The sequence below is a fragment of the Phascolarctos cinereus genome, unplaced genomic scaffold, assembly GCF_003287225.1.
Source record: "Phascolarctos cinereus isolate Bilbo 61053 unplaced genomic scaffold, phaCin_HiC Scaffold_4;HRSCAF=312, whole genome shotgun sequence".
Taxonomy (NCBI): domain Eukaryota; kingdom Metazoa; phylum Chordata; class Mammalia; order Diprotodontia; family Phascolarctidae; genus Phascolarctos; species Phascolarctos cinereus.
Genome location: NW_027555847.1, coordinates 543,449,611 through 543,466,934, shown reverse-complemented (window position 1 = coordinate 543,466,934; position 17,324 = coordinate 543,449,611). Strand labels below are relative to the sequence as shown.

The 17,324-nt window shown below is 38.7% G+C and overlaps 1 long non-coding RNA gene across 1 annotated transcript; it reads right to left on the bottom strand.

Moving 5' to 3' along the window:
* Positions 1–3,715: 3,715 nt before the first annotated feature.
* Positions 3,716–8,915, bottom strand: LOC110208670 (uncharacterized). Its single transcript, XR_002324593.2, has 4 exons — positions 8,765–8,915; positions 7,715–7,825; positions 4,963–5,134; positions 3,716–3,903 (listed from the first exon to the last, which is right to left on the bottom strand). It is a non-coding gene; the product is annotated as an uncharacterized LOC110208670 (long non-coding RNA).
* Between the last annotated feature and the right edge of the window lie 8,409 nt (positions 8,916–17,324).

Here is a 17,324-nt window from a genome sequence, read left to right as displayed (position 1 = left end):
CCGCATGACATATTGGGGTGAGGCTGGGGGGAGGGATGGAGGAAGAAATTGTTCTAGATGGAAATAACCATGTTATAATAATGTGAGCTTAAACTACAGGGTTCCTAAAGAATACAGTACATTACAATTGACCGTGATCTAAGACCACGGGCCAAAGTCAGATTTGCTGGAGAAACTTTGAAGATATACATCCTACTGGATGTTTTTCTCCTTACGTATTTTTTTACTTGGACATTTTTGATAGGCCCTTCTTGAGAGTGGGGGCCATCTCTCTAGACAGAGATCTATTAATATAGAGGGAGTTTGAGTATTGAATATTAAGTAGAGGGAGTATTGATTGAAAGAACTCTGAAGCTCTTCTTTTTGACCACAACCTCTTACCTTTCCATCAGTCTTTCTCCTCCCAATTCACTTTCTCAAGGCTCCTAACACACTATGCATATGGCTGTGGTTGCATGGTTGTGTTGGAAGTCAGAAACAATGAGTCGAGAGTCACACTGTGCTCTAGTTTCCCACATGCCCTTTGTTGCAGTTAGTGTCTGCTAAGGCGAAACCCTTTCAATCCTTTCCCTCTCTCAGGTCTTGCGTTTCATAATCTTCTCTCTCCCACTTCTGTTATATCCTCTGGAATCTTCTCTCCATTGCTAATAAATTCCTCTTTATCCTGAATCTTTGCACTTTCATTTTCCCATATTCTTGTAGCAATGAAAATTTGCATCTCCCTAAAAGACATGAGATGTCTGCTCTAACATTGGGTGCTCCTTTTCTCATACCCCTGAAAGCATTGGATCAATCACACTCCTTGTTCTTCACTTCTGTCTCTAGATATGTCTTTATCATCTTTAATGTCACTATCCCTTAAATGCGTATCGCTATATACATCTAAGCATCCAGTCTGACTTCTTGTTGAATTTCTATGCTGATCTCCAAATTATTCTCCCTTCTTTCTCAAAAAGTCAATGCCTGGCTCCTCTCTTTACCTTTCTTGCTACTCCAATGATTTCCCTTGTATTTGGGGACTTCAACATACATGTTGATGACCCCTCAAACACTTTGGATTCCTGTTTTATCAACTGTCACGTATCTTATTACCTCCATGGTCACACTACCTACATCCAGATATTAGTATGTCTTTAATCTAGGCACAAGGTGATGAGGTGGGTAGAGTGATGGGTGGCAGCCTCAGAGGAGAGAAGAGAGCATTTGTAAGAGATGTTGCATAGGTAAAATTGATAGGCTGTGGCAAAGAATTGAATGTGTGGGATGAGAGATGGTGAAGAATTGAGGATGGCTCCTAGGTTGCCTGCCTGAGTGACGGGGAGGATAGTTGCCCTTTACAGTAATAGGAAAGATGGAGGGTAGGAGTTTAAGGGAAAAGATAAGGAGTTTTTTTTTGATACGTTGAGTTTAAAATGTCCATTGAACACCTAGTTTGAGTTACCTGAAAGGCAGTTGGAGATGCAAGATTAGAGGTCTGCTGAGAGGTTGGGGCAGGAAAGGTAGATTCAAGAATCATCAGCATAAAGATGGTAATTAAATCTAAGGGAGCTGATAAAATCAACAAGTGAAGTATAGAGGGAGAAGAGAAGAAGACCCAGGACAGAACCTTGAGGGACATCTGCAGTTAGTTTCACTAACAATGGAGAGAAGAGTCCAGAGGATAAAACGGAAGGGGAAGGGAGAAGATGATATGAAATATGAGATCTGGGAGAGGGAGGGGATTGAGAGGCTAGAGGAGGGTCCAGAAAAGGAGACAGAAAAGGAGGAGTCAGATAGATAGGAGGAGAACCAAGAGAGAATGGTGTCCTGAAAACCTAGAAAGAAGAGAGTGTCAAGGAGGAGAAAGTGATCAACAGTGTCAAAGGCTACAGAGAGGTCAAAGAGAATTGAGAATTGAGAAAGGCCACTACTCTGAAGATTGGGTTTATATTATCTAATCTGGACTGGGACCTCATTGTTATATGACAACTGTTTTATTCTTTCCCAATTGACTCTCATCATACTCTTCCAAATTATCTATCTCTTCAGGCCTCCTATATCACCTCTTCCACCCTTCCTATGAGCAGAGGATCAAACTTCCTACTTTATTGAGAAAACAGAGGCCATTCATCATGTCTTCCCTCTTCCCAACACAATTCCCCCATTCCTAAACTGGAAACCCTCTTTCACCATCCCTGATCCTCTTCTTTTGCGTAGTTTCAGTTGAAAAAGTAGACCTTAACCTTGCCGAAGTTACTCCTTCTTCCACTTATTTTCTTGATCCTGAGCTTTCCTGTTTCTTTTGGTATTTGGCCCTCTTGATAATCTTCTGTCTTTCATCTCCAATCTCTTCAGATCTGGTGAATCCATCTCTCTACCTACTAATTTATCTGGGTCTTTTGTCTCCTTAAAAAATCCAAACAACCAAACAATACCCTTTGCCATTTCTTCAAGCTATCATCTTATTTCTCTTTTCCTTTTCACTGCCAAACTCCTAGAAAGTATTTATTTACACATATTTCCTCCATTTACTAATTTTCCAAAGCTTTGAAATATTGTTTCTGACCCTACCATTTAATATAAATTTATTTCCCCAAGGTAATCAATTATCTTCTAAATCCAATAGACTTTTCACCATCTTTATCCTTTTGAACTCTCTTTAGTTTTTGACACTGTTGACCATCCCCTTTGTTTGGTTACCTTTCTCTCTTGGCTGTTCTGACACTGCTCTTACTTTGTTCCAATATACGTATCTGTTTCTTTTCAGTTTTCTTTGCCTGCCCATCATCATCATCTTCCTCCTGTCCTCTGAATATGGGCATCGCCTAAAGCTTTGACCTGGATCCTATTCTCTGCTTTCTCTTTCTTCACTTTCTTGGTATTTGCATTAGCTCCCATGGGTTCAATGATCAGCTCTATGCATATTATTATCTGACCTCTATATTTAGTCCTAGTCTTTTTTCCTGAACTCATGCCCCGCATAACCAACTATCTCCTTGACTTCACCAGGATCTGCTATAGGCATCTGAAACTCAACATTTCTACATTTTTAAAACAATTCTCTCTATTTTCTCCATGAACCAATCTATCCACTTAACTTTCCTAATTCTGTTGGTGACACCATTAGCTTTCTAGGCACTCTGATTCACAACTTTAGAGTCAGTCCTCCACATTCTATCATTGCAAAGTCTTATAGATTCTATGTAGGGAACATTTCTTTCATTTGTTCCCTTAACACTTTGAACAGCTTCTACCCTACATCAGGCATCACCCCACTGTTATACTATTGAAATAGCCTCCTAATTCAGCATCCTGTCTCCATTCTTTTCTCTTCAATCTATCCTCCACACAACTCCATTCTTTTCTCTTCAATCTATCCTCCACACAACACTATTTCTAGAATACTGATCTGACCAGAAAACATTTATATTCAAGAATATATGACTCCCTATTTCCTCTAGGAAAAAAATACAAACTCCTCTGTTCACCTTTAAAGCCGTTTAAATCTGATTCTCATGTAACTTTTCAGCCAAAAGTAGTAAGACTGAAAAGATATGAAATATGAGGTAGTAAGTTTGGGCTTATAACTCTGACATTAATTCATATAAAACAAGTATTTATAATTTCATGAATTTGGGTTCTCCCTCTCCTGACAAATGGCAACATAACGAGGGGTGTTCTGGTAAATGTTTAGCTGGCTTTCTGCAGGAAAAAACAAAAACAAAACAGGCCAAACTTTTAAGTTCTGGATTATTAACATTTTCTCCATATTTTCTTAAGTCTAGATAATCAACAAAATAATAAACCAAGTCCTGATCCCCAAGTCTTTGCTGATTTTTGAGGTGTAAATGCTCACGCTGAAAATTTAACGATGGCTCTTGAAAGCTGATAAGAGTTGGCTCCATCACACTCCAGAAGGTCTATCTGAGTTTATGTGGGAAAAGAAAAAACAAACAAACAAAAAAATTAGTGACTAATGTTTTAGTGATGGATCTCTCCAAACTTAGCAAGGGGTTAATTTAAGTAGCAGACAGATAGTAGGTCAACAGACAGTACTGAAAGCGTGTTTAATTCTATAGATTCTGCCAGAACTTAAAATCTGTAGGGTTGGTCTTTGATAACTAAAGGTCACCTTTATGCCACCATGAGTAATATTTGAGTGGAAATGTCAATGGATAACTAGAAAATTAATTGATGTATGAGAATGGACTTGCTTTGGGGGAAGCTTGCTCTTAGACAAAGTTATAGTAGGTGGATGGTGTTTTGAATGACTATATTTCCATATAAACATTTTGGATCTGTTTTACAATCACATTTTGGAACCAATATTTTTGGTACAACTTTTATTAAAATGACAAATCAGCTTGTGGTTGCAGCACAATATAGAAAAGGGGCACAGTACAGGCCCTATACTTCACAGAACAAATCCCTTTAATAAAAGGATTCAGTCTCTAAAACTTGGGTTCGGTCAAAAGTCTGCACCCAAGGACCTAGAGGACTATACATGGCTTCAAAGCCAGGCTCCCAGCCCCTGGTATGAGGGGTGGAAGGTGTTCTTGAGCATCCTATATCTAATATCTCAAAAAATGGGTATCTTGTATCTCATTTATTATGTTTGCCTTTTAAGTAAATTTCAGTTAATTTTTAAAAATTAAATTTAGTGAAATATTTCTTTTGTTTGATGAATAAAAATAATATCCTTTTGATTAAATATTCAAAGGTGTTTACCTTAATTTTTTAAAATTCCATGGCAGCAGCCCCTCAGGCAATGTGCTGGGCCTGCCTGTCTAAGTGGTTATGGCAAAGTGAAGACTATTTTCAAATGGAAGACTTGGAGATTTCATAATAACAACAGATGTTTATTTATAGCTCTTAAAGGCTTGTTAAGTGCTGCTAGTGCCTGCCCTCCCAAACTAACTTGTATTTGACTATTTTGCATTCAGTTGAATTTATTCCCTTTATATTTCTTCTATGGATGCTTACCTTTCCATTAGAATGCAAACTTCATGCGGGTTGGGATTGTTTCGTTCTTTCAATGAATCTCCAGTGCCTAGCATAGTGCCTGACATGCAGGAAAAGCATAATAGATGTTCATTGATAGACTGGTGTCTACATTCTGTCTTCTGATCTTCACAATAACCCTTTGAGGTGGTTCCTACAGGTATCATAATCTCTGTATTACATGCAAGGATACTGAGGCTTGGTGAAAAGACAGTTGACATAAAAGGCAGTATTCACACTCTGCTCTTTCCAGACTCTGTCCACCACTCTTTCCACTATATCACATTGCCTTGAAGGGGAGGACGGAAGAGGGAGAGAGGAAGGGAACAATATCTATTAAGTGCCTACTACATCCTTGGCACTGTGTTTCAACACACTGTGTCTTAACACAGCATTGCAATTATTATCTCATGTGTTCTTCACTATATCCTAGAAAGGTAAGTGCTAATATTATCCCCATTTTTCAGTTGAAGAAACTGAAGCAGACAGTGATTCAGTGACTTGTTCAGAGTTAAATAGCTAGTAAGTGCCTGCTGCTGCTGCTGGAGCTGCTGAGGATTCTGAGGCTACTGAGGGTACTGAGCTACTTCTGCTGCTGCTGAGGCTGCTGCTGTGGAGGCTGAGGCTGCTACATATGGTAGTAGCATTTATATTGTTGTTGTTTGTTTTCAATTCTCAAAGAGGACCAATGAAGTCACTGGATTTAAGTGAGGGAGAGCTGTACAAAGTGGCCAGCCTCAGTATCTCTTCCAAAATCATAAGAATACAATGGTCAAGACAATTGTTGGTGGTTCAGGATGTAGTAGATGCTCTTGATGCCTTAGATGTCTGACCAAGCTCTAAGTGCTCCACAGCTTCTTCTTCAGCACCTTCATGGCTTTTGGGACAAATTGTTCTCATTGCCCCATACGACCAGGGAAATCTTTACATGCATGGGGTAGACATCACCCTAACTCACCAATGGGTTTGAGGCCTGTCTGTTAACCTCAACCTGGTTTAGCCCATCTGCCAAGGTAGTTTTATCAGAGTGTGTAGCTTCTTGAAGCCACAAGTGAGATTTGGGTGATAGATGCCAAAGGTAGATGAGCAGCCCTGAAAAGGACTCAGAGAGCTCTCACACCAGAGGGCTAGTCCTCTCTGAACACCCTGTATACCCCAGCATTTACATAACACTTTTTTTCAAAAAGGTTTGCAAAGAGCTTTACATATGTTAACTCATTTGATCCTCACAAAAATCCTGAAAGGTAGATGCTACTACTATCTCCATTCAAGGTAGAGCAAATGACTGGCCTACAGCCAGACTGCTAATAAGTGTCTGAGGCAAGATTTGAAATGAGTCTTAGGACTTCCTGACACCAAATTCTGCACTCTCTCCAGTGCACAATCTAGCTGCTATACATTCTATTACACAATTAAATTAAAGATTGCTGAATAACAGCATAGTGTTAATTGCCTTATTTCTGTGTACAGCCCTCCAAAACAGACCACACAGCTCCAATTTACAAGGCTACCTACCAATCGTAAAAGAACCTGACTAAATTCTTTCACCTGCAATGCGTATCTAAGAATTATTTATTGCTCAAAGTTAGACATAATGTTAGGTATTAGCAGACCCCTTCGCTTTTGTCACTATGACTGGGAAAGGGCTCCTGTAGCCCCCAGTGCAAGTTCTAAATGCAACTACCTGAGGAACCAGACATCATGACAAACATACTAAAAAGTTCTACAAGGTACTTTTTCAAACATTAAAAAAAATTGTAATAATAATAATGAATAATGAATGTAATAACAATAATGAATTTGTAATAACAATAATGAACTCAGAACAGTCCAGCTCCTGGGGATTAATAGCAAACTGGGGTTTACAGCCTACAGCTGCACCTCAGGCCAACAACTCCCTCCCAGCTACTCATTAACCCACAGGAAATGCCCTGCATTGAGGTCATTATTGCTTATTTATCCCCTAGTAGTGAACACAATGAATGAGAAGGCAAAAGGAGATGGAGGAGAAGTTATAGCAAAGAAACTTCAGTCCAAAAGCCAGTTAGTAGATGTGTACAATGACACTTAAAACAGCCAGAATTGAAGGTTAAGATATTCTGGGTCCCCTTACAATTTCTCCAGATTTATTTTTGGAGGGGCAAAATGAATGAAAAGTGTGTGCCTTAGAGGCCAAGCTGTAGAGTAGTCAAAAGCTTAGATATATGGCTGCTTTTGCCAAATAGGAACAAATTTTTCAATCAGATTATCACCATATGATCTTGTATATTCACTAGGGTTTTCATTGATATGTTTGATCCTATGGATTTCCAAGCTTTAAAAAAAGCACCAATTCCCATCGGGTTCAAACCTAAATGGCCATGTTTCTCATGAACTCCTAATAATAAATTGTTTCCCTTTATGTAGAACTTTAAAGTTTATTTTGTTTTATAATCGCAACAGGAGCAAGTATTATTATCCCCATTTTACAGAAGAAAAAACTGAGGCTCAGAGGTGATGTGGTCCGACAAGTGTCCTTTAGGAACTTACATTCTATGGTGGTGGTGGTGGTACTGGTTGGGACGGTGTTTGAAGATACATATTCAGAGCTGGCATAATAACCCAGGTTTGAGAGCTGGAATTCTAACCCATGGCCCAATGCTTGACTTCCAAACCAATCCAATGGCCAATTTGAGAGGAAGGATAAATGGTGGATAGAGCAACAGAGAGAAAATGTGAGGTTCTCATAACTTACTCTTCTCCATTATTTCCAGTCTGGGTTGGCTGATTTTGTCAGTGGAATGCTACCACAGCCAGGACTTTGGCTCCATCGAGGAACTGATTATTCTCCAACTTTTAAGAGAACCTGTGGGAAGGGAATCCCCAACTGGTATCCTTTGGTCTGGATCCATTTGACACAGCTCCTTGAAGCCTCAAGGGTTAGATGCACATTTTCCCAGTCTCCAGGGATGACCGATCTGGGCTTCAAGCCCTGCAGTGTACTTCCAAGAGTAAGTATGAAGTATTTTGTATTTTTTTGTGGATGGCCACATTGCTACTTTAGGCTTAGATGTTGCCATTAAGAAAGTAAAACAAGAAACTTAGCCAATTAACTTTGGGACTCAGAGGACCCATCCTGTTATTATATTTACGATAGGTTAAAATGGGACAGCTAGTTGGTGTAGTGGCCTGTCAGAAATACCTACCTTCCTGAGGTCAAATCTGGTCTCAGATGCTAACTATCTGTGTGACTGTGGGCAAGTCACTTAACCCTCTTTGCCTCAGTTTCCTTGTCTGTAAAATGAGCTAGAGAAGGAAATGGAAAACTAACCACTTCAGTATCTCTGCCAGGAAAATCCCTAGTAGGGTAATAAAAAATTGGACACAACTGAAAAACAACTTGAGCAACAATATATATTAAAATAGCCAATTAACTAATCTAATTATTTGTTACAGATGCATATATATTTGTGTGTGTGCTTATATGTGTGTATGAGTGTATACACACACATACATACACACACACACACACACATATAGGCATACACACACACATACACACACAAATACACTGACCTGGATCCTTCTAACAGAAAAGCTATTCTCTGAAATCAAGGGTGGGTACAATTGCAGATGTGCATTGATTCTTCTAACCCTATAGGGTGCTAGTTAACCATGCTCCAAACTTATTTTCAAAATTGCCTGAAATTTGGGAAAATTGGTCTCTCACTCTATTCCTTCCAGTCAGTACTGATGAACAAGGGACCACTGCTCATGGTGGGGATTGGCTGCTGAGTTCACTCACCTTGTTCTCGAATGTGTTAAGAGGCTCAAGCTGGTCAGAAGTTGAAACTATCAATAAGACAACAGAGACTGGAGGAAGCATGCAAGTTCTAGGGCCTTCTGCTATGTCCAGGTCCAGAGTTCCTCTAGCATTCTTCCTCTGCTTCTGATGACTGGTGCTCCTGCAAGTGAAAGCTGAATCTTACAAATAGGGTCATGAAGAGTCAGACATGACTGAAACAACTGAATGAGAACAAATACAGGCATAGCAAATATTTAGTCAGCACAGAGATAAGACTATATAAATACTACAGTTGCAGCATCTAGCACAGTGCTCTGAATATACATTCTTTGGTTTTGCTCAGACCTCTTATTTCATTGGTAGAGGGAACTCCTGGAGAAAGGATTCCTTCTACCAATGAAGGTCAACAATTGTTCCACAACTTAGAGTCTTTGAGAGTTGTGTGAGGCATAGATAGTCAATGATTTCCCCAGGATCTGACAGCCTATATGTGTCAGAAAGGACCAGGACCCAAGTCTTCCTGACTCCAAGGTCTAGTCTCTACCACTATGCTATGCTGCCTCTCAGCCTTGTCCATTGCTATTATTCAGTTGTTTCAGTCCTGGCTGATTCATTTGGGATTTTCTTGGCAGAGATACTGGAGTGGTTTGCCATCTCCATCTCCAGCTCATTTTATAGATGAGGCAAACAGGATTAAGTGACTCACCCAGGGTCCCACAGCTAGTAAGCTTTGAACTCAGAAAGATGAGTCTTCCTGGCTTCAGGGCCGGCATTCCATTTGTCTGCCAGCTAGCTCCCCTAGCCTTATCTGTAGATGAGTCCAATTTAAATAAATTGTACAGAGGCCAACTACACATTCTTTGAAAAACTAATGACAACATTTTTATGTAATAAGACAAAGATGGTATGAAAGAATACAGGGGCTGGCTGTGAGTTAGAAGACCAAAGTTCTAATAGCAGATCTGCCCAGAGTGACTGCATGATCTTGGGCAAGTGTCTTTATTTCTCTAGACTTCAATTTCCTTCTCTTTAGAATATAAATTCCTTGACAGTAGAAACTGTTTCATTATCAAGTTTGTATCTGCAGTACCTGATATATAGTAAGCGTTTAATAAATGCTTATTGATTGATTTATTGAAGAGTGTTTAAGTAGATCACCTATACTGAGCTACATTTCATGTTTCTATAGAAGGGACACCATGAGATAAAACAAAAAATAAAGTACTTAGTCCCATAACACAATGGAAAACGAAGCTTAGCAGAAAGAAAAGAATCATCCATGGAAATAAAACACAATATGCTCTTATTTCAAGGCAGCCTTCGAAAAGGGAAAGACTCCTAGGCTTGGACACAGAAGCTCTGTGTTTGAATACTAGTCCTGTCTCTAGCTTAATCGGGTAATTTAGGGTAAATTAATTACCTCCCCTCCAAACTCAGTTTTTTAATCTGGAAAATGGGGAGCTTGTCAAGGTACCACTAACCTTTTAGCTTGTTGTAAAGTCTTTTGAAAACTTAGTACACTATGTAAACAGGTACTATTGTTACACGTGGTATGGGTAGTGCTTCTGGGTCTGAAACTTACAAATTATTATGACCTGAATGTAAGGTAATGCAATCTGAATAATTGTGCTCTGCCTTACAGCTTTTCTCTTGCCTGAATCCTTGGGCTTTGATTAATTGATGCTTCCCATGGGACAGAAAGCATCTACTTGAGGGACAACTCATCTGTTCTTCCTATTACTTTATTTCAATAGCCCAAATGAGATCATATATGTAAAATACTTTGCAAACCTTAAAGAGTTATAGAAATGTTAGCTGTTACATTATTATGGTTGTCATTCATATTTTTATCAACATAAACATTTTGTCTACATGGCATATCATTTGTTCTTAGGATATATATGTATATATATATATATATATATATATATATATATATATATATATTTAGATAGATAGATTGATACATATATAGATAGATAGAGGATAAATAGATAGATGATAGATATAGATATATCCTTAGGATATATATGCATATATGTATACACACAGACATGTACACATACAGACATGTATATATATACATACGTATACAAACATATATGCATATGTTTGTGTGTATACATGTAAATTTTACATAATATACACATATCTATTTGCATATATGTAAATGTATATGCATATATATGCTTAAAAAAAAGAGTAAAGTCTAAAGAAAGAATTCAGAATCATAGAACCTGCTGCTACTGCTACAACTACCACTACCACCACCACCACTACTACCACCACCACCACTACTACTACTATTAGCATTTATATAGCACTTTAAAGTTTACCAAGAACTTTATAAATTTTATCTCATTAGATCCTCACAACAACACTAGGAGGTAGGTACTGTTATTATCTTCATTTTCCAGATGAAGAAAATGAGGTAGACAGAGGCTAATTGACTTTCTGTTTTTATTATTTTATTAATTTATTTTGATTTATCAATAATCACTTCCACATGCTTTTGAGTTTAAAATTTTTCTCCCCCTTCCTCCCCACCACCCTCCCCAAGACGGTGCACAATCTGATATAGGCTATACATTTACATTCGTATTAAACATATTTTCACATTAGTGGTGTTGTATGTAAAAATTAAAACCAATAGGAAGAACCATCAGAAAGAGGAAACAAAACTCAACAGAAGAGAAAAAAATATCAATTCAATTTTCATAGTTCTTTCTTTGGATGTGGATAGCATTTTCCATCACGAGGCCTCTGGAGATGTCTTAGATCCTTGTATTGCTGGGAAGGGTTAAGCTTATCATTATTAGCCATCGCACAACGTGGCTGTTATTGCGCACAATGTTCTCTTGGTTCTGCTCATTTCACTCAGCATCAGACCATACAAATCTTTCCAGGTTTTTCTGAAGTTAACCTGCTCATCATTTCTTATAGCACAATAGTATTCCATTACATTCATATATCATAACTTGCTCAGCCATTCCCCAATTGATGGGCATCCTCTCAATTTCCAATTCTTTGCCGCCACAAAAAATTTCCAATTCTTTGCTGCTATGAATATTTTTGTACATGTGGGTCCTTTTCCCATTTGTATGATCTCTTTGGGATATAGCCCTAGAAGTGCTGTTGCTGGGTCAAAGGGTATGCACATTTTTATAGCCCTTTGAGCATAGTTCCAAATTATGCTCCAAAGTGGTTGAATCATTTCACAACTCCACCAATAATGCATTAGTGTTCAAATTTTTTCATGTCTTCTCCAACATTTATTGTTTTCCTGTTTTGTCATATTGCCCAGTCTGATAGGTGTGATGTGGTACCTCAGAGCTGTTTTGATTTGCATTTCTCTAATCAATAATGATTTAGAGCATTTTTTCATATGACCATAGGTGGCTTTAATTTCTTCATCTGAGAACTGTCTGTTCATATCCTTTGACCATTTATCAATTGGGGAATGGCTTGTATTCTTATAAATTTGACTTAATTGTCTATATATTTTAGACATGAGGCCCTTATCAGAGAGACTGGTTGTAAAAATTATTTCCCAATTTTCTACCTTCCTTCTAATTTTAGTTGCATTGGTTTTGTTTGTGCAAAAAATTTTCAATTTAATGCAATCAAAATTATCCATTTTGCTTTTTGTAATGTTCTCTACTTCCTGTTTGGTCATGAATTCTTCTGTTCTCCATAGATCTGATAGGTAAACTATTCTTTGCTCTATACTATACTAAACTAAGCAGTTTGCTTATAGTATCAGCCTTTATATCTAAATCATGAACCCATTTTGACTTTATTTTGGTATATGGTGTGAGATTTTTGCCTATGCTTAGTTTCTGCCATCCTCTTTTCCAGTTTTCCCAGCAGTTTTTTTCAAAGAGTGGCTTCTTATCCCAGAATCTGGGGTCTTTGGGTTTACCAAATAATAGATTACTATAGTCATTGACTACTGTGTCTTGCATATTTAACTTATTCCACTGATCCACCACTCTATTTCTTAGGCTAATTGACTTTCCCAGAGTCTCATAACTAGTAAATTTCTCAGGTGGGATTGGACCAATCCCTTACTGTCTCTGGGCTTCCCTACTGTTATCTGTACAGTGAAAGAGTTGGAGAATGTCAGATCTTGTGATCCTATTAAATGGATTAGTACAAGCAAACTTCCAACTGAGCATATCACTTTGAAGCAAGTGGATTGTGATAAGGCAAAGGAATCTTGGCTATTTTTAGAGTTTTTACATACACACATTCCCTATTTGTATGTAGAAAATTTGTATGTAGAAAATAGTGATTCTCTATGCCCTAATTTGAAATTTGCATCTCAACGTACCCCCAGCTGCCATATTTTGATCTTGATTGGGTAGAATGTTGTGCCATCTACACACCTACTTGATGCAGGAGAAATCTGTAGGGAAACATGATGAGAGTACTTTTGGCATAAGGCAATGCCAGAACTGAAACTTTCACATGACTCTGGTTGCTCAGTACTCAAAGCCGGAATAGCAAACCTTGTTTGGCTGCCTTCATGAAGCTTCTGGTTGATTGTTTTTGGTTTTTGGTTTTCCGAGCCCAAGGCAATACATAGACCACTTGCCCCTCTTCCTGATGTTTGTCTAAGACAATGTCTCCTTGGTCCTGGTGAACTGGACAGGGGCCTGGCTGCACTGTTCCTTTGAAGTATCCACATGATCAATACTGATCAGCAGGCCAAATAGATCATGCAGCCATCTACACTGAGTGTTAAGAAGGCTAAAATGAATGGAGTGACTGCATTGCAGGCCATTCCTTTTAAATGTATGGACATGGCCTATGATGAGCCAATTCAGGTTAAAATATCTTAAGCAAATTCTCATAAGAGCCTAAGTTCAAAATCGATTTTTCTTCGCTGGAAATGATTACTTTCCCCTGGATTCATTCCAAGCCCTTTACAGTCATGAACTGGACACAATAGGCAAGCAAGACTCTGTTCAGTGCAGGGTATAGTAGGATTCTTAACAGTTGTGACTATATACCAGGATTACGTTCATCTTTGTAATAATAGTTTATCATTGCAGGTTAATGCACAACATATTGAGACTAATTAGAGGTAGAAAGGACTTCAGCAATCACCTGCTTCGGCTTCATAAAATCCTGAGCTTCCTTCCAAACTTAAACAGAAATTACATCTCCTATAGGAATTCTATCCAGGTTTCCCTTCCCCATTGTCTAGTGTCTTTCTTTCTGAAACATACAAACAAATTATGCCTATAATTACATATGAAGAAAACATAAATTATATATTTACATTTATGTAATTTATTAATATAAAGGATGTACACACACATACACATATATGTATAATTTACTTTTCTGTACAGATATTGTTTCCCTTTAACTTCTTGTGGAGGAGAATATTTTGTTGTTGTCTGAATCTCTAGTGCCTAACACAGCGGCTCCTGCAAAGTAGTCCTTAATAAATGTTTATTGATTAGATAAATGAGTCTAGTCCATTCTTTTCATTTTAAAGGTGAGGAAAATAAGCGTCAGAGAAGACATCAAGTTTGCTGCTGTGTCTAGGCTAAAAACACATTACTCCGCTTCACGTATTCTCCTCTTCAGCCCAACAGTCCCACTGCCTGTTTACAGTATACAACATGTCTTTGCCCCAGTTGTCCCCTATACCTAGAGCACTCTCTTGTAGTATTTCTCTCTTGAAATCCCTAAATCCTATTAGGCCTTAGCACAAGTATTGCCTCCTACAGGAGACCTTTCTTGATTCTCCCACCTACTGTAAATCCTGTCTCCTTCTGATTTGCTATATTTCAATGAATCCTACTCCGTACAGGGCTTGGCATAATGCTCTGAGCCTCCCACAGGAATAGGCAGGCATGGGGCAGTTAGGTGGCACAGTGGAAAGAGCATCGGACCTGGATTCAGGGAGACTTGAGTTCAAATCTGACCTCAGACACATAACACTTACTAGTTGTGTGACCCTGGGCAAGTCACTTAACCCCACTGCCTAGCCAAAAAAAAAAAAGGGATAGGCATGGCAGAATGCTGTACACAGGGTTTCATTCTTTGCATAGAATTCATCTGTTAAAAAAAATGGCAATACATACTAGAACATTAAGGCAAAGGTATGAACCCAAAGATTCACTTCAGTCTAGGCCTAGGTGGGGAACCTGTGGCCTTGAGGCTACATGTGGCCTTCTAGGTCCTTGGGTATGGCCTTTTGAAGGAGTCCAAGTTTTACAGAACAAATCTTTTATCAAGGAGATTTGTTTTGTGGAGTTTGGGTTCAATCAAAGGTCCACACTTGAGGACCTAGAGGGCCACATGTGGCCTCGAGGCCGCAGGTTCCCTAACCCTTACGAGAACATTAAAGCAAAGTTATGCATCCAAAGATTCACCTCAGTCTAGGTCATCCTAGATAGTATATAGCAATAGGTATTCCAGGAAAGCAACATCTCAGGTGTTTTAGTTCCTCTTGCTAGAAGGCAAAAGAGGATAGGAATTGCGAAATTGTTCTCTGCAAGCATTAGATTCACCATATCCAATAGAGCCATTCATTAGATGAAGGTTTCAGACTCCGAATATAGGTCCCCTCCTCCAGGTATAGGGTGTGGAATCAGAATAACTCTCTCCAACACACACACACACACACACACACACACACACACACACACACACACACACTCACACAGGTAAGAGTTCCTTAAGTTTATGTTTTTCTGGTCAGCTTCCTGTCAGTATTAGGAGTCTCCAATTTCTTGCTGACTTGTTACCTTACCACTATTTGAGCAGAAGGAGAAGACTCAAAAGCAAGTCTTGGCAAGGCTCTGACCTTAAGTCTTTATGTTTCTGATTGTCTAGTGGTTAAGTTATACCCTTTCCTCTTAGAATCCATGTTTTCCTTCAAAATTCACCTCAAGAGCCATCTTTTACATAAAATCTTTCCTGATCCCCAGTTACCAGTGCCTTTGTCTGAAAAATTGTCTTGCATTTATTTTTATGTATTTAATAATAGTTAGCATTTATAGAATGCTTTGAGGTTTACAAAGCACTTTCCATATTTTATCTCATTTGATTTTCACAACAGGTGTTATTATTATTCCCATTTTATAAATGAGGAAACCGAGCCTCAGAGAAGTTAGATGATTTTGCCCAGAGTCACACAGCATGTAAATGTCTGAGATGGGATTCAAACTTCAGTCTTCCTGACTCTGTATCCAACACTGTGCCACCTAGCTGCCTCACATACACACACACACACACATACATACATACATACATATACATATGTATATAAGTACATACATATGTATTATATGTGAATATATTATGTACAGGAGCAGCTAGGTGGCATAGTGGATAGACTACCGGGCTTGGAATCAGGAAGACTCATCTTCCTGAGGTCAAATCTGGCCTTTGATACTTATTAGCTGTGTGTCTGTGACAACTCACTTAATACTATTTGCCTCTTTCCTCACCTATAAAATGAGCTGGAGAAGGAAATGACGAACTGCTCCAGTATCTTTGCCAAGATAACCCTAAATGGGATCATGAAGATGGACATGACTGAAATGATTCAACAACACCACCATATTATATACACGCATGTATTATACATACATATATATCCATATGTATGTGTATGCATATACATATATATAATTTATGTGTATGTGTATATGTGTATGCATATACGTATGTAAATACATATCTATCCATCTATCTATCTATCTATCTATCTATCTATCTATCTATCTATCTATCTACCATCCCTCTCTCCAAGTTATCTCTCCTGAGGGAATGTAAACTTGAAGGCAGAGACTCCTTGGTTTTTTGTTGTAACAGTGTTTTTCTGGACCCCAGTGTCTGAAAGGCCCGGTCTATTCAACTTGCCACACCTCCTTTGCCCCACCATTCTGCAGTAGCCTAAGGTGATTGAGGGGGTTCACTTCTCTAACAATGGTTAGGGTACTCACCTATTGTGTTCTCTCATTTAAGGGGGGGGCATAGTAATTAGCACGGCTGTTCCATTTAACTATTTAACAACAGATTAGTTTTTACAAAGGAGTATTTACTTCAAAGGTATAGTAAGAGCATACAAATATTTCTTCACAACATCTCAGGCACTAATCCCTTTTATATCACCTAAGTCTCTTGGGAGAGGAGAGAATTGGCTTCACAGTTTAATTCAACATTATGGCATTTAAAGCCAAAAAGAGTCTAATGACTCACCTTTGTAGCATTAGATCTACCATGTCCAAAGCCCAACTGGTCCTTTGCTCAAGACTATTGCTCCTCAAAGCCTCCCTGCTGAACTGGTTTTAACATCAGTCCTGGAATCCAGGCCTCCAATACCCCAATAGCTACAGCTCACTGGACAGAGACTCTCCTTCCTGAAGCTAGTGCTGAAAGGGACATTTGAAACAGACCAGAATCTCAATCCCATTTCTCAAGGCTATTTGGCCTACTAGAGGAAAAGGAGGCCCCCAGGTCTCTCCCCTACTTACTGTCTGGAGAATCAGCCACCACTATTCCAAGTTCTGAAAGCTCATAACTTCTGTGAAGC